The sequence below is a fragment of the Protopterus annectens genome, chromosome 13.part0, assembly GCF_019279795.1.
Source record: "Protopterus annectens isolate FY-2018-M chromosome 13.part0, PAN1.0, whole genome shotgun sequence".
Classification (NCBI taxonomy): domain Eukaryota; kingdom Metazoa; phylum Chordata; order Ceratodontiformes; family Protopteridae; genus Protopterus; species Protopterus annectens.
Window position 1 is genome coordinate 329,129,059 of NC_056747.1, and position 23,670 is coordinate 329,152,728.

The window sequence follows — 23,670 nt, forward strand, 5'->3', positions numbered from 1 at the left end:
GTAGTTTTTTTGAAGTTTTAGACTAGATGTAGTTTGTAGCAAGCTTTGTGAAGTGTACATCAGGTGAATGCTTAAGAGTTTCATATAACTGACCCCAGCCTTGTGCTGTAAAAGGCAATGCCAATGGCACTCCATGTGGTGGCATGGATACTGGAGGGGTCAGGTGGGGGAGGATGCTGGCTTCCCCATCAATGAGGGGAGGCAGAATAGTTCATTGTATTGGCACAACCTGTGACCAAACTGGGCAGTAAAAAGTTTCTTTGAGCTTACATGTTATACAGATTTCAGATATTGCAAGCAGTGGGCCTCTTGCCTGGGAGGTTGCAAGTGCTGGAAGCAGGTATGCACTTTCAAAGGCAGCTACAGAAAAGCTCATAGGCTACTGAAAAGATGGGGCTAGGACAGTTCATAGTATCTGCAGACTGGTCTGCTTCCTATCACCCAACTCTTGCCCCCATCTGGGAACAAGTGGGCCTGAGGGCTGTTGTCCAGATGGAGGTACAAATGGGTCATTTGGTTGCAGGAGGAGGAAAAAGTGGGCCAATCCTGCAGAGCAAAAAAAAAAATTTGATCTAGCTGGGCAATGCATTTGTTTGTATCAGAGGTGATGTTTCTTTGAACCTGAATTTTATATTTTAGTGGCTATGAAACGCATGTAATATCAGATGATGTTGAGGATGTTAATACATATTTAAAGTGCAGTATTGTAATGGGCTAGGTGGCACACTGATACAGTGAGTAACCTTACCACCTTACAGAAAGGTGTTCTGCAATTTAATTCTCATATGGGTTACCTTCTGTGTAAAGTCTGCGTGCTCTTTTTTCTGTATGGGTTTTCTCTGGGTACTTCCATTTCCTTCCATCTCCCAAAGGCATGTGGTGGGCAGATTGGCAAGTCTAAATTGCACACACGTGTGTATATAATAGGGAAACAAAGCCTGGCAACCTACTTTTGTTCCCCACTTGCCAAGTAAATTCTGTGGTGGCAGTGCCTGTTCGTGGTTCATTGTGACAGTCAAACCTGACTCATAAGCAATGGGTGGATGTTGTAACGAGTTGCACTTTGTGGAAGTCCAAGTGGTTGTGGGGTGAACTGGAGTAGATGTTTTACTTGTTGTCATATGGCAGCACTTCTGGGATATGACTCCCTGTTGATAAAAGGTGTTTTTTATCTGTATCATTTATAGAAGTTTTCATTTTTCATGTTTTGTATATGTTATGGTGCACTGCTTCCATGAAGCATTGCATAAAGATGATTTTGAGAGACTAAGCTTTATGAGTTCAGTGTGGCTTACAGTATTGCTTGCAAATGTTTAGAGTAATAAAAATGGATTACGTTTCAGTGTAGAGGAAGGTCTTGATCCAAGTTGTGTGTGCACGTATTAATGTGGAGATGGGTTTGTTGCCTAGAACTGTGAGCTGTACAATGGATATAAAAAGTGTACACACCCTTGACAACTTCGAATCATATATGGTCGACTTCGTATGATCAAAGTTTTCAAAATTCGAACATAAAATAAAAAAAAATTAAAAGTAAAAAACCTACCTGAACACCCCCCCTGCACCCCCACACCCCCCGCTACTTAAATATACCAACCCTGAGATCGCAGTACATTGAAGTGAAAGGAAATATTCCCTGCAGCGATCTCCGTTGTAACGTTCAAAGTTTGAAAACTGATCATTTGATGTGGGCCATCTGTGATTCGAACTTCGAACATCTGATATAGACCTGTTAAAATACCAGTTTTTTTGTAATATAAAAAGACCACAATAAATCAATTCAAAACTTTTCCTACCTTTAATGTGTCCTATGACCTGTACAATTCAATTGAAAAACAAACAAATCTGTTAGGGAAAAAAAAGTGGAATAAGTCTACACACCTTTAAACTGATACTTTGTTGAAGCGCCTTTTGATTTAATTACAGCATTCAGTCGTCTTTGGTAGGAGTCTATCAGCATGGCACATCTAGACTTGCTAATATTTGCCCACTCTCCCTTGTAAAAGTGATCCACATCTGTCAAATTGCGTGGGCATCCCTTATGCACAGCTCTCTTCAGGTCACTCCACAGATTTTCTATTTGATTTAGGTCTGGGCTCTGGCTGGGCCATTCCAAAACTTTATTTTTTTTCTGCTGAAGCCATTGTTTTGTTGATTTGGATGTATGCTTGGGGTCATTGCCATGCTGAAACGTGAAAGTCCTCTTTATCGTCAGGTTTCTAGCAGATGCGTGAAGGTTTTGGGCCAAAACAACTGTTATTTGGAACTGTTCATAATTCCCTCCACCTTGACTTAAGCTCCAGTTCCAGCTAAAGAAAAGCACCCCAAAGCATGATACTGCCACAACCATGCTTCACTGTAGGGATAGTGTTCTTTTGGTGATGCAAAGTGTTTTTGCGCCAAATGTACTTTTTGGAATTGTGGCCAAAAAGTACAACCTTGGTCTCATCACACCATAACACATTTTCCCACATGCTTTCGGGAGACTTGATGTATTGTTTTGCAAATTTTAACTGGGCTTGGATGTTTTTCTGTGTAAGAAAAGGCTTCCGCCTTGCAACCCTACCTCATAGCCCAGATATATGGAGAATACGGGAGAGTGTTGTCACATATAGTACACAACCAGTACTTGCCAGAAATTCCTGCAGCTCCTTCAGTATTGCTGTAGGTCTCTTGGCAGCCTCCCTGACCAGTTTTCATCTTGTCTTTTCATCAGTTTTGGAGGGACATCCAGTTCTTTGCAACATCACTGTTATTCCATATTACCTCAACTTTTTGATGACTGTCTTCACTGTGTTCCATGGTATAGCCAATGCTGTGGGTATGTTTTGGTACTCTTCTCCTGTCTGATACCTTTCAGCATTGAGATCCCTTTGATGCTTTGTAAGCTCTCTGCGAACCATGGCTTTTGCTGTAGCGGGCAACTGAGTCAATGTCAGAAGAGTATTCCCAAAAGGCCACCCAGCACAGCCTGGTAGTGACTTATAATAAGGTAGACAGGAAACTTATGAAGGCAAAATTGTCATTCTGTACTCATGACACTGAGAGTAGCATTTCACTCCTGTGTGCTTACTGTCTGACTTGACAAGTTTAGTTAGTACAGCTGCAAATTGGATGATGCAATCCTTAATTTACTGAAGGGTGTAAACCCTCCTACATGGTGTTTCATGCAAACTGCACTCGTTTCTTTTGTTGTTTTAAAGAGACCGAAGCAAAAGTAGTAATGTGAAAAATATGAAGAACTGTGTTTGGCTGAGCAGTGTCGGCAGCCAATTAACAATTCAATATATGACCAGTTTAGCAGTAAGATTGGAAATGTGCACAAAGACAGTGAGTGCCTCAAAGCAAATTTACTAATCCGGTTAAAGGGATAGAGGATTGCTAAATAGTTTCAGCAGAATTAGAGAAGATCATAGTAAGCTCCAAAAATGCATCAGTTATCTGCATTATGCAAGTGATGCATACTTGCACAAAATATTCAGTAGGCTTCCCCCTACCCCCCTGGAAAAAAAAAGGGTTGGGAGGGTGGCCTAATGGTTAAGATGTTTGCCTTACAAACACAAGGTGCAGGGTTTGAATCTCACAAGGGATAATTGGCTAGGCTTAAAATGGCTCGCAAGGGCAGCTAGCTTAGTACTAATCTATGAACCTATGAACCTATGACTGTAGAATACAGTGAGTTTCCAGTACATTCTTTTACTGTGCCAGCATCATAGACAATGTTTTGCAAGCTACTGTTTTGCACTCCTTTCAAATATGTGGAGATGATGCAAATGTCAGAACATGTCACCAGACTGATGTTCTTCAAAGAGATTGGAAAGCAAAAATAAGTTAACATAATAATGTCTTGTAAAAATAGCGGGGGGAAATCAGCACAATGAAATAATCAAAAATTATCTGAAACTGGCTTGCGAAAATTAAATAGAAATTGTTTAAATAAATCTTTCTACTGCTGCTGCCAGACAAATTAAAGGACTAAATGATTCTGCAGGCAGAGGGGAAGACATTTGAAATGGCACTCTCTTCTTTTCAATTCTGAGCTGTCAGTTGCAGTGACAGTTTTCACACCTCTGCAGTAGTGTGGGAGGAGGGGACTGTCAATTCATGTTGGACTACAAAAGAACACTTAGAACAAAGGCATCCAATTTAGCTACAACTCTGGCTGCTGCTGGATAACTTCAAATTATATTGTGAAGCAAGCTCTAAGCTAAACATAAATGAGGGTGATTAGCAACAGAAAAGAAGCAGGCCTAACACAGAAGGATTACAAACTGACAGTGAGTCACAGATTTCCCATTATATGTCAACGGCATGGGAATTCACAGTTACTTCCTTATGTCTGGCATGAGTCATAGAAAGAAGACTTGAAATGCTTTATGGGGAAAGAGAAAGACTTGAAGGAGAAGAAGATCACATTGATATTTCAAGCCCCATCGGTAGTCATGTTGTAGTAAATAGGCTAAAATTACAAATAAAGCACTTGGAGTGATTTTTAGGTGTTAAAATAGGTCTGGAAACAAAGCTACACCGAAAAAAATACTTTTTTAGTTCTAGGGTGGAGTTTTCCTTTAAACAACATCTTAACCAGGCCTGGTCCTGCACATGCTCATCTCAAGGGTGAGACTTTGTGTTCACCATACAGTACTCTCCAAATACTCTCCTTTAACAGAATGCGCTCAACTTCTCACTGAAATGACAAAAGAATTTTTGTACATAACTGCTGCCTGTGCAATTAACTAAGTTGCACATTGGCTTTCTCCTTAGTAACTTCCACCTCTGTAAAATCTTAGCATGTATAAATAAAACTACTGTTTGTGTATAAATGTAAATAGAAATGTATCTACACTGTCTTTAACTGGAACTTAGTATAATGCAATGTAAACAAATGGAGCTTTTCTCACCGGACCTCTGCTGAAAATGGATATTACCCAGTCGGACATTCCCGGTAAACAAAGACAAATAAATAAATAAGATGAAGTACTTAGGAGTATGAATTAAAAAGGCTCCTGTTATGGCAGCTAAGGATATGTAGGAAGACACTACAAATATAATACAAAAATCTGAGAAACTGGAAGCTCTTGTTATGGATATGGATAGTAAGATTCAAGCAGTAAAAATGTTTTTAGTCCCTTTAGTTGTATATAAGAGTCAGGTATATTTTAGGTATAACCAGAGAAGAAGCTGTGAGCAATAATTAATAAAGAGTTGAAGGAATTTATCTGGGATGGGAAGACGGCAAGTGTTAAGTGTGATAAATTGATCCTTCCAATAGTTTAAGTTTAGGATTATCTGATTTGAAGGATATTGTAGAGCTATACAGTTAAGGTTCATATGTATAACACAAGCAGAAGGGTATAAATCAAAAATGGAAAGAGATGGTGATGAAGTGGGGGAAGTTCAAGAAATATAGAGACACTGGAGTTTTGGATGCAGATCCTTAAGAAGAATAAAAAACATACAGAATATTGTAATCATAAAGTAGCAAAAAAGTATTCTAAGAACTAAGCCAGTAGGGACGACAGCAAGTAGGAGTACACAAAATAGCCAAGAGAGGTGGAATTTACTGGAGAAAACTAGCAAAGGAACCAAGATATTGGGATCAAATAACTAGACAGGGAATGGTAATAGAGAGCGAAGAGGCAAAGGTGACAACTGGATTGCAGGATAGAGACTGGCTTCCCTACTAGGGATTGATATCATAAGCAAAGATAATGGGTTAGGGGAATCTTAAGTGAAAAATCTGATGTGGTGGAGTTTTTAGTTAAATCTATAACAGAAGCCACTGTTAAAACAGGGAACATTAGTAGGGCATATAAATATTGCATGATAACTACAAGAATCAGAGGACATTAGAAAAGACTGGGAAAGCAATTCACAAAAGGACAATGGGAGGACATATGTATGATCCCTAAGTATGCAACAAAGTCCAGAAGGTTTATGACCTTTGCTTAGAAGTGTTTGCATAGGTATTTATATACTCTGAGTGGACTTCAAAGATTTTTTTCTCAGGTAGATAGCAAATGTTGGAGGTGTAATGGGAAAGAAACAAAGAGGAACATATGTTTTTGGAGTTAATGAGTTGGCAGATTTTAAAAATTCCCAACAGAGTGCTATTTCAGAAATATTGGGTGACCAAGTAGCTGTAACTATGGAAATGACTATTTTGTGCTGGGACATGAGATCAGAATTAAGTTTAATTTTGTTGGCTGCCTAAAAAGCAATTACTAGACTATGGAAATCAAATTCTAAATCAACTGTATTTGAAATATTGAATATTATAAAAGAGAAAAAAGAGCTGGAAGAGGGGCTTTAGAAAAAGGAAGGAGTAAATTACATGCAAATAAAAGGAAATAGTGGAACAATACATGCAGACTAATGTTCAGGAGGAAGAGGAGTGAGGTTTAAGGGAAGGCAGGTATTCAGCCATTTAGGTAATGTTGGACTGATGATAGTTCCAAAGAAAAGATGTGTGATGTTTAATGTATGTAATTGGAAAAAATGTTAATATGGTTTGTTTTCTTTTCTGTTAATGAATGTTACCTCTGCCTTAAGTGATAATTTAATAAAAAAGCTTTTAAAAATAGTGCAAATGCTAAAGCCAGAAAACAACTGTGCCTCAATAAAATTTCTGGAAATGATACTGCATTTTGCAAAGTTTATACCTAATATATCTGAGATGACTATGCCTCCTAAAAGATGCTAGAGTAAAATGTATCCTGGGAAGTAGCAAAGAACAAGAAATGAGTTTCAAAATGCTCAAGATACCAGTAAAAGAGGTACATACATTAAATTATTATGATTTAAATAAGCCCATTATATTGCAAGTGAATGCCAGTCGAAATGATGGGTCTACTTGATATGGCCGAAATTTCAAAATTTCGACTTTCATATGGCCGAGACCATATGATCGACATTTGAAATCTTGACCATACAAGTAAAACACAAAACACAAACACAAACTTACCTTAATGCTGCTATGCCCCCCACTCCCCCCGTAATTTAAATATACCAACTCCAAGATCGCATTACAGTGCGGAAGTGGAAATCTTTCCATTCCGCACTGTAGCGTGATGCCGGTTCCCCATGGTCGACATTTCAAATGTCGATCATATGGTCATATGAATGTCGACATTTTGAAATGTTGACCATTAGAAGGGGACCCAAAATGATATAGGAGTAATGAGAGAAAACATTTATACTGCACTTCACGCTTCTTAAGACTGAAGTGGCAAACTTCAAGACACCCACGCAGACAGACAATAGAGGTACGACTGCTGAATCCTACACAAATGCACTTTATAAGCACTTACACAAGTGCATGGATCGTGCTACCCCTAACAGAACCAAGATGCTAGCCTCCAAAAAAAGGAAGCCAATCTGGTGGTCCCTTGCCATAAACAAGCTCTACAACAGAAGAAAGAAACTGTTGCAAAAAAGAGTAAAATCCCATGATTGGAGGAACTCTCTGGTCAGCCTCAGTAAGAAGCTGAGATCCCTCATAAAATCCTCCAAAGCTAGTTATGAAAACAAAATCACCACTGATTCTAAAGACAACCACAAAGCATTCTATAGCTGTGTCAAGAATCTCAATGGAAACACTCAGATCTGCTCTGAGTTACAGCACAATGGCACTAAATATACAGAACCAACTGATATTGCCAACATCCTGGCAGATAGTTTCAGTGCTAACTTTACCCCCCCCTCTCACCCCCTAAAGGGCCCATCTCAATACCAGAAGAATGCAAAGTTCCTGTAATCACGGCTGCACAGCTAAAAACCACACTCTCCAAAGCCAAGAACACAGCATCCATGGGACCGGACAACATCCCAGGCTGCGTTCTACATAAACTGCTGAATGAACTGGCACCCCACCTAAGCACCATGTTCAATCAAAGCTTCACCTCAGGCTTTGTGCCCACTGAATGGCGCACAGTAACAGTTATCCCACTCCACAAAGGGGGAGCCACCACAGACCCCAGGAACTACTGCCCCATTAGCCTAACAAGCCTGGTCTGCAAGGCCATGGAATGTATCATCATGGCTCTTATACACAAATACATTGGTAATCTCCAAACTCTGGACCCCACCCAGTTCGGGTTTGTAAAAGGCAGATCATGTCTCCTAAACCTGATAGACTTCTTTGAAGCAGTCACTAAAGCCGTAGATGAGGGTAAGGTGGTTCACACAGCCTATCTAGATCTTGCCAAGGCTTTTGACACCATCCCCCACTCTGGAATTATAGAGAAACTCACTAAACTAGGTATAAATCTCTATGTCACAAGATGGGTTGCCAACTGGCTCACTGACAGAACCCACACTGTGAAAGTAGCAGACTCCAAATCCGACTTCAGACCAGTGACAAGTGGAGTACCACAGAGTTCAGTCTTGGGTCCTCTCCTGTTTGGTATATACTTTTCTGAAGTACAGGCTAACACAGAAAGTCTTTGGCTAACAAAGTTCGCAGATGACTGCAAACTAGGAGCAATAATCAAAACTCCTAACGATGTGGACATCCTACAAAAGGGCCTCACAGAGACAAATGCCTGGTGTCAAAGCCATGGCCTCAAGCTCAATGCCAAAAAGTACATTGTCATCCTCTTTGGTAAAAACTCTGTACCCGTGAGCTACCACATAGGTGGTAGTCTACTTAACACCGAAAGTGTGATAAGAGACCTTGGGACACAGGTGGACAGTAGTCTCTCTTTTGATAATCACATTGCTACAGTAGTCAGGAAATCCTTCTATGTGGCACACCTCATCACAAAAGATTTCTCATCCAGGAAAAAAGAGGTCATTGTCCCCTCTACTCGTCACTCATTAGACCCATTATAGAGTACAACGCCCCTTTTGGTATGTACCTCACAAGACATCTACAACAACTGGAAAGGCTGCAGAAATACCTCACAAAGAGAATTACTGGCCTCAAACAGATGCTCTACATAGACCATCTCAAAAAACTCCAGCTTTACTCCGATGCATATCGCCTACTCAGAGGCGATCTCTGCCTAACATACAAAGCTATGTCAAACCCAGAGCTGCTGGACATGCTCCACTTAAAGAAATCCCAATCCCTATGAGTTACACACTCTAGGGACCTAAACCTTGTCACTACAATAAATAGAACATGCTGGAGGGATAGATTCCTGTCCCAGAGACTTCCCATACTCTGGAACAAACTACTTATCTATATCAAACAAAGCTCCTCATTAGCACTCTTCAAGAAAAATCTTGATGACTGGATGGGAAATAGGAAATTCACCCTGTGGATCACCTCTGTGGCTCTGCTCAACAGGAGCACAGGAAAATAATTTTCTTGGGTGGCGAAAGCCAGGGTACCTTTTTGGCTAGGCTTATATAGGCCCCAGGGCCGATAGCCTAGTACCTACCTATGAACCTTCTACAAATACACAAATGAGATATGCTGGGCTAGAGAAAGAACTGTTGGCATTAGTGCAAGGATATGAAAAAATCCACAAATATATTTTTGGCATAGGCTTATAAATAGAAATGGATCAGAAATCCTTGCAAAGTCTATTCAGAAAGTTTTAGTACAAGGTACCTCAATATTACAGAGAGAGTGAGAGAAGTGACAATGAGAGGTGAAGAAAGCAAAAAATATTTCTTTAATGGAGGAAATAAGATGTGTCTAAAGCTTAATATTCAAAAATAATGTGCTTCCTGGTGGTAGAGAGAGATATATCCCTAACTATAACAAAGGGAATATGGGTTCTGGTACAAACTCAGGTGACTGACAGGAAGGCAAGGGAAGATGGGCGGTGCCTATACTGAGGGGAGGTCAGTGGTTTCTCAGCAGGTCACTTCTGCTGCTCTGGAGGCATGCAGCAGAGGTTACAGATAGCACTGAAAACAGTGGCCAGACTTGAGGGACATGTTTTGTGGCTGCCCCAGCCAGACGTGGTAGCTCCTGTCCTCACATGCAAAGGTCCGTGTATGTCTAGATGTGGTAGGAGCATTGGCATCCTTCCCAGTGATGCAGATGGGCACTTCATCACCAGAGGAATAGGTTATGCTATACAAACAAACAAAAAATACACCACCTCCAATGCCTTTGCAGATGATGGTAGTTCCCACACCAGATCCCGCAGAGGGGATCTACAGTCTGAGTCCTCACCATCAGGGAACCATTACTGGGGTGCTATAGGGGAAACCTGATTGTTATAGGCTAGGAGGAGAATGATACAATAAAAAATAAATAAAAAATGATCAAAGATGACAATACTGGGGCATCTAAACCAGTTAAGGGACAAGATGCTTAACAGAATTGTGACTGATACTGTAAAACAGGGTAGTGCAAGACATATTATGTTCCAGACAGGAATAATAATATTACAGATGCAATACTTACTCCTGAAACAAGCAAATATGCTATGTGAGATATGTAGTTACAGTATGAAGCCAGAGGCAAGACTCCCACATAAGGGGAAATCGAATGCTGAATAGGTTGTACACACACACACACACACACACACACAAAGACACACAGACACAGACACACACACACACACACACACACACACACACACACACACGTAACTTTCTAAAAGATTAGAGCGCTCCCAAATGTAAACCACTTACACACATAACAATGCAAAAAATAACCACAACACATAATAACACACATCAAGTGTGTCAACAAATAAGCCCTTAAGGTGTAACACCACAGAACCTAATGCATTGGTCATAGGTAGCTCCATTGTGAGACACATGGATGCTTCCCTCACCAGGCTGGATAAGGAGAAGGTTACTGTTAGCTGCCTGTCAGGTGCCAGGATCCATTAAGTCACTCAAGAACCCAACTCACTCACCCACAAGTACCAGTATGACTCCATCATAGTCCATGTGGAGGTGAATGACATGTAATGTGCCTCACTGGGCTATATGAGGAGAGACATGACCAAGCTCTCAGATTATGTGTCACAGGCAGGTATAAGCCTAACTTTAAGCAACATTCTACCTTCTCCAAGGATGATGCCACAATACAAACAAAAAAATGATTGACCTTAACAATTGGCTTAGCTTCTGGTGTCATTCCAAGAGAATCCAATACCTGTCAGCCTGGGAAGACATGGTTCATCTTCTTATCTGATGAAGTCTTGTTTCCAAGACGAAAGTGCTTATTTTTAACTTCATTAAAGTGTTTGCACCTGGTGACAGTGGATTTCCATTTGTGTTAGTTGGCTGAGTGACTACAATTATTTGCAACTATTTGCCTCTTGTTTTTGTTGGTACTGTGAGTTTCTTTGGGGTCCTTATTTAGACAGTGTCAAAATAACCAACCTCCCAACATAACAAAATCCTCTATAGATCAACTCAAGGTACTGCTGCTTAATGCTAAGAGTCTAAACAAGAAACTGCACTCCCTGGAAATACTTCTCACTTTGGAAGATGCTAATATCTGTGCAGTCACTGAAACATGGTTCAAAGGCATGGAAAGCACACCAGCCATGCAGTGCCTTCCATACATTCAGACCACAAACTTGAGCATGAAACCAAAGGAGGAGGAGGTGTACCCATCTAAATTAAGGATAAGTACACCTCGAGACTGGACAAACAGTATGATTCTCTTGATCTACTCCATGTCCCATTTACTATAGGCAAAGCCCCCTACCACATCATAGCTAGTTATAGGTCCCCCACCATGAAACAGGTAAAGCATACAGCATACCTGGACTTACTGGAGTCACTTGCCATACAGCCTAATACCTTACTCATAGGTGTTTTTAATTATCCTACCATCGGCAGGGAAACATACATGATGCTGGCTTAGAGGTTCTTGGACTTTGTCAATGCAAATGCTCTGGAGCAGCTAGTCAGCACACCCACAACAAGCTCAAATGTCCTAAACATAGTACTCACTAACACTGGAGAGCATTGCTCCCCCCTCCGTTGTTTGATGTCCTCTCCAGTAAGATTGGACCATAAATCAGTCTCATTCAATGTAATCATAAGACCAGATACCCCATTAAGCTCAAAAACCCTTAAGATTTTTTCAGAGACAAATTGCCTCCTACTATGTGATGGTATAAGAAGTTTTAAAGTCCCCTTGAATGCAGATAAGACGGACTCCTGTGCAAAGGTGTACATCAAAGCCATGTATAAGCACTTAAGCAGCTGTATAGATATGGCTGTACCTGACTGGAGTAAAACCAGGTCTTGCTGAAAAAACAAGCCACCCTGATGGACCCGTAGTATAAACAGGCTATACAAAAAGAAAAATAAACTAATGTCCAAGAACAAGAGGGAACTGGCTTAGCAGAGAAAGAACTCCCTCTCTAGCTTGAGCAAACAAATTAGAGATGTTATCAAGTGCTCCAAAGCTAATTATGAAGCAGAAATATCCTCCCCAGCTAAGGATAATCACAAGGCATTCTTTAACTATGTCTAAAATCTAAAACGGAATACCCAGCTGTGCGCTGAACTGGTTGGGGATGGCACCACCCATACTCAACTGGAGGTAATAGCCAACCTGCTACATAACAGATTTTGATCAAACTTCACCCCCCTCTCCACTCCAGCCATCCTCCAAAGTATACCTGCCACCATCCCTCAGTCTATTATCTCAAGAGTAGGTCATCTTGGAGCTCTCCAAGACCAAAAACACTGCATTAATGGGATCAGACAACATTCCAGGTTGCCTTTTAGACAACTTAAAACATGACCTAGCAGACTCACTTGAATCCCTGTTTAACCACAGCCTGCGAACTGGCAATATTCCAGCAGAATGGAGGACAGCAACAGTAATCCCTCTGCACAAAGAGGGACCATCAACCCAACCCTGGGAATTATAGGCCCATAAACTTCACTAGCCTTATCAGCAAGGCCATGGAAAGAATCAGCAGGGACCTTATTAACAAGGATATAGGTATTTCCAAACTCTGGACCCAACTCAGTTTTGATTTGTTAGAGGTAGATCATGCCTGTTAAACATGGTTGACTTCTTCAAGAAAGTGACCAAGGCCCTGAACAAGAGAAAGACAATGCATACTGCCTGTCTTGACCCTTGACCTAGCCAAGACATTTGACACAATCCCCCACTCGGGTATTATAGAGAAGCTCTCTCAAACAAGGTAGGAAACTGTGTAAATGAGGTCAAATATATAGTTTATTTATTTATTTAATAAAGAGTATGTATACACACACACATATATATATATATATATATATATATATATATATATATATATATATATATATATATATATATAGACATACTTTATTAGGTGTCACTGATGCTCATGTGAACAAATAGGGACAGTTTGACAGAATTCTGCATCTTTAATTAATTGAAATGCAATAAATTTATATGATGTTTGAATTGTTATGATAATGGTTTGGTTTCTTGTGTCATATGATTAGTATAAAATTAATGAGTACATTTGTTGTATTTGAGCATTGACAAAGGGAAGCATCCCAAAAGCTTTGCCTGTTGTTTTACTTTGTTTGCTATTCGATTTTGTTTGGCATTGAGGTCCATTTTGTTGTTTCATGCATTATAGAAAAACTCTTCTAATTGGAAGATAACCCCTATATTATCAGATAGGTAGCCAAATGGCTCACAGACAGGGCACATACTGTCAAAGTGGGTGATTTCACCTCTACCAAAAGACCAGTCACCAGTGGTATACCACAGAGTTCCATGCTGTGCTGGGCCCCTTACTGTTTGGAATTTATTTCTCAGAAGACCAGGCAAACTTGGATGCCTTGTGGCTGACCAAGTTCACTGATGATTGCAAATTGGGAGCAATCATTGAGTCCCCCAGTGGTGTTAATATACTGCAGACAGGGTTAACACAGACAACTGATTGGTGCCAAAGCCACAGATTAAAGCTAAATACAAATAAAATGCATTATTGTTCCCTTTAGGAATGCTGACATCCCTGCTAATTACATTATAGACAGCACTCCCTAAGTGTAGATCCAGTGCTACATGATCTGGGTACTCAGGTTGATAACAATCTGAACTTTGACCACCACATATCCACAGTAGTAAGGAAATCCTGTATGGCACATCTTACAAGTAAAGGCATCACATTTAGATCTAAGGATGTTATAATTTCATTATACTCAGCCCTCATCAGACCAATAACTGAGTACAATGCTCCCTTTTGCATGTGCCTCACCAGACACCTGCAACAACTGGAGAAACCACAGAGGTTTCTCACCAAGAAATTACAGGGTACACAAAACAAGTCTTACACTGGAAGACTGAAAGCCCTGTCACTGTAGTCTGTCTTCTACAAGTTTCTAAGGGGTGACCTGTGCCTGGCTTACAGGGCAGTCTCTGGCTCAGCTCTGACAGAAATACTATACATTCATAAATCAAACTGCATGAGGGTCACTCACTCCAGGGATCTTAACCTAGCCTCTGACATGAACAGGTCATTATAGAAAGATAGGTACATCTCCTAGAGACTGCCACTTCTTTGGGACAAGTCCAGTTCATGTGAAACAGAGCCCCTCCTTGACCCTCTTCAAATGCTACCTAGATCAATGGATAGGTGGCCATATATTCACTCCTGGGATGGCACCCATGTCCATTCTGAGCAGAGGTAGTCAGTATTAACTATCATTGAACTTTACCTCTGCAAACTTCACTCAGTTCTACATGAACTACAGAATGAACTGGCACCCTACCTAAGTACCATGTTCAATCATAGCCTCACCTCAGGCTTTGTACCCACTGAATGGCACACCACGACAGTTATCCCACTCCACAAAGGGGGAGCCATGACGGACCCCGGGAACTACCGCCCCAGTAGCCTGACGAGCCTGGTTTGCAAGGCCATGGAACGTATCATCATGGAACTCATAAACAAAGGCATTGGTAATCTCCAAACTCTGGACCCTACTCAGTTTGGATTTGTAAAAGGCAGATCATGTCTCCTAAACCTGATTGACCACTTTGAAGCAGTCACCAAAGCCATAGATGAGGGTAAAATGGTTCACACAGCTTATCTAGATCTCACCAAGGCTTTCGACACCATCCCCCACTCTGGAATTATAGATAAGCTCACCAAACTAGGTATAAATCCCTATGTTACAAGATGGGTTGCCAACTGGCTCACGGACAGAACCCACACTGTGAAAGTAGCGGATTCCAAATCCGACATCAGACCAGTGACAAGTGGAGTACCACAGGGTTCAGTCCTGGGTCCTCTCCTGTTTGGTATCTACTTCTCTGAAGTGCAGGCCAACACAGAAGGTCTTTGGCTAACAAAGTTTGCAGATGACTGCAAACTAGGAGACATAATCGAAACTCCTAACGATGTGGACAAACTACAAAAGGGCCTCACTGAGACAGATACCTGGTGTCAAAGCCACGGCCTGAAGCTCAATGCCAAAAAGTGTATTGTCATCCCCTTTGGTAAAAACTCTGTACCCATGAACTACCACAGTCCTCTCCTGTTTGGTATCTACTTCTCTGAAGTGCAGGCCAACACAGAAGGTCTTTGGCTAACAAAGTTTGCAGATGACTGCAAACTAGGAGACATAATCGAAACTCCTAACGATGTGGACAAACTACAAAAGGGCCTCACTGAGACAGATACCTGGTGTCAAAGCCACGGCCTGAAGCTCAATGCCAAAAAGTGTATTGTCATCCCCTTTGGTAAAAACTCTGTACCCATGAACTACCACATAGCTGGTAGTCTACTTAATGCCGAAAATGTGATGAGACCTTGGGACACAGGTGGACAGTAGTCTCTCCTTTGATAATCACATTGCCACAGTGGTCAGGAAATCCTTCTACGTGGCTCATCTCATCACAAAAGGATTCTCATCCAGAAAAAAAGAGGTCATTGTTCCCCTCTACTCATCACTCATTAGACCCATTATAAAGTACAATGCCCCTTTTGGTATATACCTCAAAAGACATCTACAACAACTGGAAAGACCACAGAAATACCTCACAAAGAGGATTAGTGGCCTCAAACAGATGCCCTATGCAGACCGTCTCAAAAAACTACAGCTTTACTCCATCGCATATCGCCTACTCAGGGGCAATCTCTGCCTAACATACAAAGCTATGTCAAACCCAGAGCTGTTGGACATGTTCCACTTAAAGAAATCCCAATCCCTCCGAGCTGCACGCTTTAGGGACCTTAACCTTGTCACCACAATAAACAGAACATGCTGGAGGGATAGATTCCTGTCCCAGAGACTTCCCATACTCTGGAACAGACTACCTATCTATGTCAAACAGAGCTCCTCATTAGCACTCTTCAAGAAAAATCTTGATGATTGGATGGGAAATAGGAAATTCACCCCGGGGATCACTTCTGTGGCTCTGCTCGACAGGGGCACAGGAAAATAATTTTCTTGGGTGGTGAAAGCCAGGGTACATTTTTTGGCTAGGCTTGTATGGGCCCTAGGGCCGATAGCCTAGTACCTACTTACGAACCTATGAACCTAACCACTGACAATTGGTGCAACCCAGGATAACTATGACTAGGCTTATAAGGACTCTAGGGCCATTTAGCCTTGTAACCTTCTGTGAACCCATGAATAAGTCAGGCAGAACTTTGTTTCACGTAATTTGACATAGTAGCAGTCCATAAGAAGAGATGTTGGTTTACACAGTTGCAGGTACACCATAGTATTGAGTGGTCAGACTTGTTCCAGTTTAGAGAAGTAACGTAGTTAATTTGCGTGGATTTTTATTACAAGTACATTGAACAGATCAAATTAAGAAACAGTACAAGCAGTAGTTTGATAACTGCTCTGAAGCTGTATTTTCTCAAGACAGTGTAACCCTGATTTCTAATTGTCCTGAAGTAGTGTTTTCTCTAGACAATGTAAACCAGATGTGACAACTGCTCTGAAGTTGTATTTTCTCAAGACAATGTAAACCTGATGTCACTTCAGGAAACTGGAATTTAGATCAGAACAGCAGTGAAAGTTCAGACATGACAGTGTGCCCAAGATAGCCAAATTAAAATGGACAAGTGAAGAGAATGTTCTAGATAATGAAGAAATAGATAAAGTCCATTACTAACAGTAGTAGGAATTGTCATATTGCAGGTTTGAATCTAGTGTGACAAAGTTAACATTATTAGGATTAGTTTTGCAAATGTCAGTTTACTGCATTTATTACCAGTGATTATAGTCAATGGATTTTAAACAATGCAGTTCAGTTCATTTGCTTTAACCCCCAACTGTAGTCTTGCAAATTTGGAAAAGAAAGAATGTATCATTACAGCACATAATTGAAAACAATACAGTTCTTAACTTGACTCATTCCACCAGAACAGGTTCACAGTTTTTCTCTCAGTACAGTAACTTGCAGCCAGAAAATAACCTCAAAAGTGTCTTTCAATCCATTAAATTAACATCCATAGAATCCATCCATTCTGAGTGCTGAATATGAATTACAGGCTGAATGAAAGAAATTTCACACTTCAAAGCAGCATCAGCAATGTTCCTGAAAATAAAACTGTTTGATTTGTCAACAGATTTCATAAAACAACATCTTCTTTAACACAGAAATTTCTACAACGGCGCTGGCTTTACATTCAGATTACACACCAGAGTTTTTTTTTTTTTTAAACAGCCTTTATATCCTAGCCATATTCCAGAACCTGAATTCTTTCTTGCTACACCAATCTTCAGCTAAAATGTACTTCAGATTACAGTCAGGAATATAAAGGAACCATGCTCTTTTTAAGGCAACACAGGCCATACATATTCTAATAATAATACTGACATTACGTATATTACAGCTTATGTATCTGCCTTCACATTGCAACCATCTTTCTCTGTCACACTTTTCTTACCTAGGGAGATTCAGTAACAAGATGAATTAATATGTGGAAGAGAAACAGAATGCATGGATTGACATGTTTGAATCCAGGCTTATGCTCAGTGGAGAACAATAGGGTCATAAACTCAAAAACAATCTGTAACAGCAAGATTCTTTTCTTGATTCTGATACATTGTTGACACTGCCTTCTTAATAGCTAGCCAGTATTTTCCCACAACAGCATACTTTTTTACTTGTGGAGTGAGCTTCTTGCTTAAATAGCAAGTGAGATGTTCCTTACTCTTCACTTTTTTGGGACAACACAGCCCGTATCATAACATCATAAGCATCATTCTGTACAATAAAGCCAAATTAATGTTGAGTGAATAATACAGGCAAGACATACAGAGCATTTAACAAATAAATAAATGCCCTCTCAGGTTTATTGGACCAGTTAACTTTCATGAAGGCCCTTGTTTTAGAGCCTGCTGTAATAGCAAACTGAGGTGTGAATCCTTTGTAACAATAATCCTAAATAAAAAGTCCTTACTTGTTTCTTAATGTATGGCACTGACCAATTTATTATAGTCTCTACCTTCCTCCAGCTGAAGCCTCAACAGATTGTTCCCATCTGCATACACTAGCTATCTAGCTTCCTGCATACCAACTGTACATTTGGAAGAGTTAGCCATCAAACCTACTGTCCCCACTGAATACTGAACTGCCTACACCCTGAGTAAATCCACCTCCCAGTCCTCACTGTAGATTATAACATCATCCAAAATAGCAGCAGATTATCTGTTATGCATTTAAAAATTATATCCATCATTGTTTGAAAGATGGCTGAGGCACCATGTTTCCATGTAACCCAAAAGGCATCAGCTTATACTGAAACAGGCCATCTAAAGTAGAAAAAGCTATCTTTTCTTTAGCATCTTCTGTTAGAGTGATCAGTTAATGATACTTTAAGTCTAGGTGGCAAGAAATGTGTCTTCTCTAACATTTCTTTTTTAGTTCATCTACCTAAACATGAGATAGGCATCAACTTTTGACACCTCATTAAATTTACAGGGATCATTCCAAAATCTGGTGGTTCCATCTGAGTTTGGGACCATCATCACAGGACTATGCCACCCACTCTGAGATGCTTAAGTAATCCCCAGTTTCAATATGTTTTGTATTTCCTTGCTGATGCCTCCCTTTAGGTTTTAGGGACCCTATAAAGTTCTTTAACGCAAATTTCACATTTCTTTTTTGTGGATAGTCAAGGTTTCATCTATTCATACCTCAGGCTGTATAATTCAGGGACAACTTCAGACTTGGGTATCTACCAACACCTCTCTAGTTTTTCACTGATTTAATATAGTAAGATGATAAAATTGCCTGTTTCTTTATTCTGCCTTCTGATCTTGTACTTTATTCCTTCTCTTTCTCAATTATTTGATATGTCCCTTGCCAAGTGGCAAGAAATGTGTTTTCCACTGTGGGAATAAATTTGAGAACTAATACTTTGTCACCCAATTGGAATAATCTAACTTTAACATTTCTATTATAGATGTGTCTCTGAGTTTCCTCAGCCTATTACATGTAACCGCTGCTGTTCTTTCCTACATTTTAGTTATGTACTCTATCACACTTCAATAAGGACAATCCTCTTATTCCAGTGGTTTAGTTAAGTCCAGCATACCTGTGAGGTATCTTCCATAGAGTAACTTAAATGTAAAAATCAGTGAGTGACTGGGATACCTCTCTGATTGCAACAAAAGATAGGGTAATAAGGTGGCCCAATTTTTCTCATCCTTATCAGGCATCCTCCACAGCTTCTTCTTCAAGGTTTTTATTAAAACACTCCACCAAACCTTCCATTTAGAAGTGATATATTGAAGTTCTAAGTTGTCTAATTTATAACAATTGCTGGAGTCTCTTCATGACTTTACAGATGAAAGTGGTCCCTTAATCTGTAAGGATTTCTGTAGGGATTTACATCCTGTTAAATATAAGCGTCACCTCTCTTGTGATATATTTGTCAGAGGCTGTACACAGTGGTACAGCATCAGGGTAATGCATGGCATAATCTCATACCACTAAGATACATTGATTCCACCTATACGTTCTGACTAATATTCCTGCCAAATTTATGGCAATACAGTCAAAAGGAACATTAGTTATTAACTGTACCATGAAGGGACAGTAGAAAGCTTTATATGGACCAGATTTCTGACACTAAAGATAAGCAGCAGAAAACCTTTCTATGTCAGAAAACAGTCCCAGGCCAATAGAACCTCTCTAAGACTTACTCTCTCATGTTTTCTACCCCTATGACACCTCCTAATATATGGCTTTGGGCTACGTTTAGCACTGTGATAGCTTGGAGAAGTAATACTTGTTTAAGTAATTCTACTCCTTTCTTCTCAACCCTGCAAATGAGACTGCTGCTTCAAAATAGAGAAAGGTGAGGGGGGCCGATCTGGCAATACAACAAACTATTTATAGTCTGTATATTATTTTTGCATTCTCTTAAGATAGAATTCTTAAAACTCATATGACTAAAGTTTAAGACTATCAGGTCCTCACCGTTTTTAAATGTGTTCAGGGTCAGATTCAATGTGGCATGAACTATTCTTTACTAGCATGAGTGGAGGGAGGTTCCGTCTTTCTGTCATTCTGGCTATCCTCTAGGTCTGTTTCAGAGAAGGGTAAGCTTTTCTCACTGTTCTCTCCAACTTCTGTGGACTGTTGTGACACATTATTAAGATATGTTCAAAAATCAAAGTGGGAAATCCTTCCTCAAACATAAGACTGGGTGTCACTCAAATGCCATGTTGCACTGTACTCAGTGAAGTACAAAACACTACTTAAGCTACAGGATTGTCATTTCTATATCCCTATGTGTACAACCCCATTTTCTGAGTTTACTATTATTCATTAAAAACTTACTTATTACAATTACTCTATTTCTAAAATCAAGCAACACCTGTACTTGTTTCCCATATGTCACATCTGTGGATTTGTCTTTGGGTTCTTTCAATAATTATAGCAGTGGATTAAGCACCATCCAAAATACTGAAGGTGTCTCCTAGTGGTGCATGGACCACACTGCATAGGCTCATCATTTACTGGACAATTTTAGCTATGTGCCTTGATTCAAAACACTTAAAATATTTTAGTTTGTCCAATTTTTTTTTTATCACTGTGACACTGCCAGCTCATCTATCTGGAATTTTGTAAATAATTCTATGTAATCTGTGAATATTAATATGATTTATATGCTTGTCTTACAAATGTAAGAGAACTATATGTTATGTGTGTATTAAACTACTGGTGCAGAAGTGTGTGTAAAGTACTGAGCTAAAATGTAACCACAGTATACCCTACTGGAAAAGATCAGAAATGTATATAAACTATATATCTGTGCAAATGTATGTTTTAATAGTAGAAGCTGGAACATACAGAGTTAACTTGCAAAACTTCAAGAAAATAAGTGAATTGTTTAACGATTGTGTTATCTCAGTTTCAGTGCAGCAAGCAGACACGATGTCTAGAGCTAGAGATTTTCCTATTGTCTGGAAACAGAAATAATTACTTGGCTTCAAATGTACACATGTTAATTGTTTTATGACTTCCAGTTCTAGGCAAACATCTAAGAGATGTGTATTTTTCACAGAGAAATGTTAAATTTTGTTAAGGTTCTGTTATCCTGGGTACTGAAGGCAGGTGACAAAGAGTGATGTCATCTGAGCTAACCCAGTAGTAATGTTGATTATTAATTTAAGAAGTCTCTCAGAGAAAGTCTGGGCATTTTGTATCTTGTCTTAGACCTTGAAACATCACAGTGTAAGAAACTTCTCTGTGTGGAAGATTTTCAGTCCATATATTTCTAGTTAATCACTGTATATTAATCAGATCAGACAATAGTAGTAGAAGTAGCGAACGTAAACTCGTCAAGTCAAAAAGTAATAATAGAAAATATATAATTCTACAGCATTACTAAGTATTCGAAAGTAATCCAAGCAAGGCAGGCCGTCTGTTTCCAGTCGAAAATCCTTTATTAAGTACACAGATAAGCGATCCAAGTAAAACAAAAATAGAGTAATAATTTCCTCACAAGCTTTCTAAATATATATATACTTTTTATCAGGCATGGGAGTGGTTTCGCTACTTCTACTACTATTGTCTGATCTGATTAATATACAGTGATTAACTAGAAATATATGGACTGAAAATCTTCCACACAGAGAAGTTTCTTACACTATTTTGTTTTTAGACCCACTACACTTTAGTGGGTTGTTTTGAGACTTCGGGGATACCACGGAGATTACTTGTTTTTTGTTGAGATCTCGAAACATCCATTCATCATCATCTGCATTTGCCTTGTTCTGTAAGTAAGTCATTTAGGGCATAGTATCTTTTATAGATAGGAATATAGTAAAGATTAGTTTAGATGTTTTCTGTATTTATTTGAGACTGTTCTGCAATGTTGTTTTAAAATATTTCCTGTGATTCTGAACTCTGTAGTTACTGTGTTGTTTGAGTGCTGTCTTGTTCTTTTATTATTTATTATTAAATATATTTAAACCTTTTAATTGTAGCTGGATTGTTTAGAGATATTTAAGCTCTTAGCGTACTTGCATTATTTGGTGACACTGTACAGGCCACTCCTAAATAGCCTTGAAAGTCTTGGTCACACTTACCATTTGGATAATAGTAACATTACGCAGTAGGACTGGTCACCTTTTGTAAGGGCCTGACATAGGTGATAAGTAGTGGCTGGTGGCAGCTGGTACTACCTTATAGTCTAGGCAGAAGGGGGCATAGCTACTAAACCTGTGCCAGCCTTTCCCAGGTGTGTGCTTGTATATAAATCAAATCTCAGGCAGGGACACAAAGCACTGGTTGGACAGAGTGGGTGCTGGAGGTCTTAGCTTGGCCACTCGGCTGAGATCTTAACCCTATAGCTGTGCCAGTGGGGAGTCTTATTGGGGATCTGGAGAAAGAGGGAGAAACCAGCCCCAGACTGACTGTGATCTCTGTGTGCTCTTAAGGGAAATTGTACTTTACTGTGTGTGTACTTGTCATCCTCCCAGTGTGTACATCCCTCACTGGTGCTATTGGTGAGGACTGAGGCTCCTTGATTACTGGGCCAGTGCAGGGTTGTCACAAGCACATTTCCAATTATGTGTTGTCTGACATTGGATCTGTGACCCTGAAAAGGAAAATGTCCTTCTTCCACTTTACCCCTTAGAACAGTCTTACAAACTCCATCATTCCTTTGGGAGTTTTGCTTGCTTGAACAATCACCTGGTCTATGATAGCTCACTTGCTACCACACACCATTCAAATAGCTCCACCACCTGTTCTACAGAGGCTCGATTACCATGGCTTGGCCATTTGCAAACAGGAGAAGGTAAATTTCTCAAAACATTACCCATCACAACAGGTTCTATAATCTGGGGATTTGGGTTCTCTTCTAGTTCTAGCCACCCTCCATGCCAGGTGGGTCAAATCAAAACAGAAGTTTAAAGAACAGCTATGTACATGATTCGCTCTTCAACTGAATATTCAGCCTTTTTTTTTTTTAACAGTCAGCACTCGGTACTTGGAGTGCCAACAGTACAACTGAGAGCTGTGTTTTAGTCCTACAAATTAACATTCATCCTTTTCCTGAGGCTTGCAGATGAAGTACGGGCTGAATGAGCACAATTCCTTCATTAAAACAGCAGCCGTCTTTTTCAGACTAAAATCATTTAATAATACGTCTTAACTGTCCAGTTTTTTTTTTTAAATGTCCAGATTTTTGCTCCATATTTTTGGTAGGTTCCTCATAAAATGTATGGTTTTCTGGCAATGATATAAAATGATAAAAGTCACTAAATAATGATGCACATTTACATTTTAGGCTTCATATCCTTCAG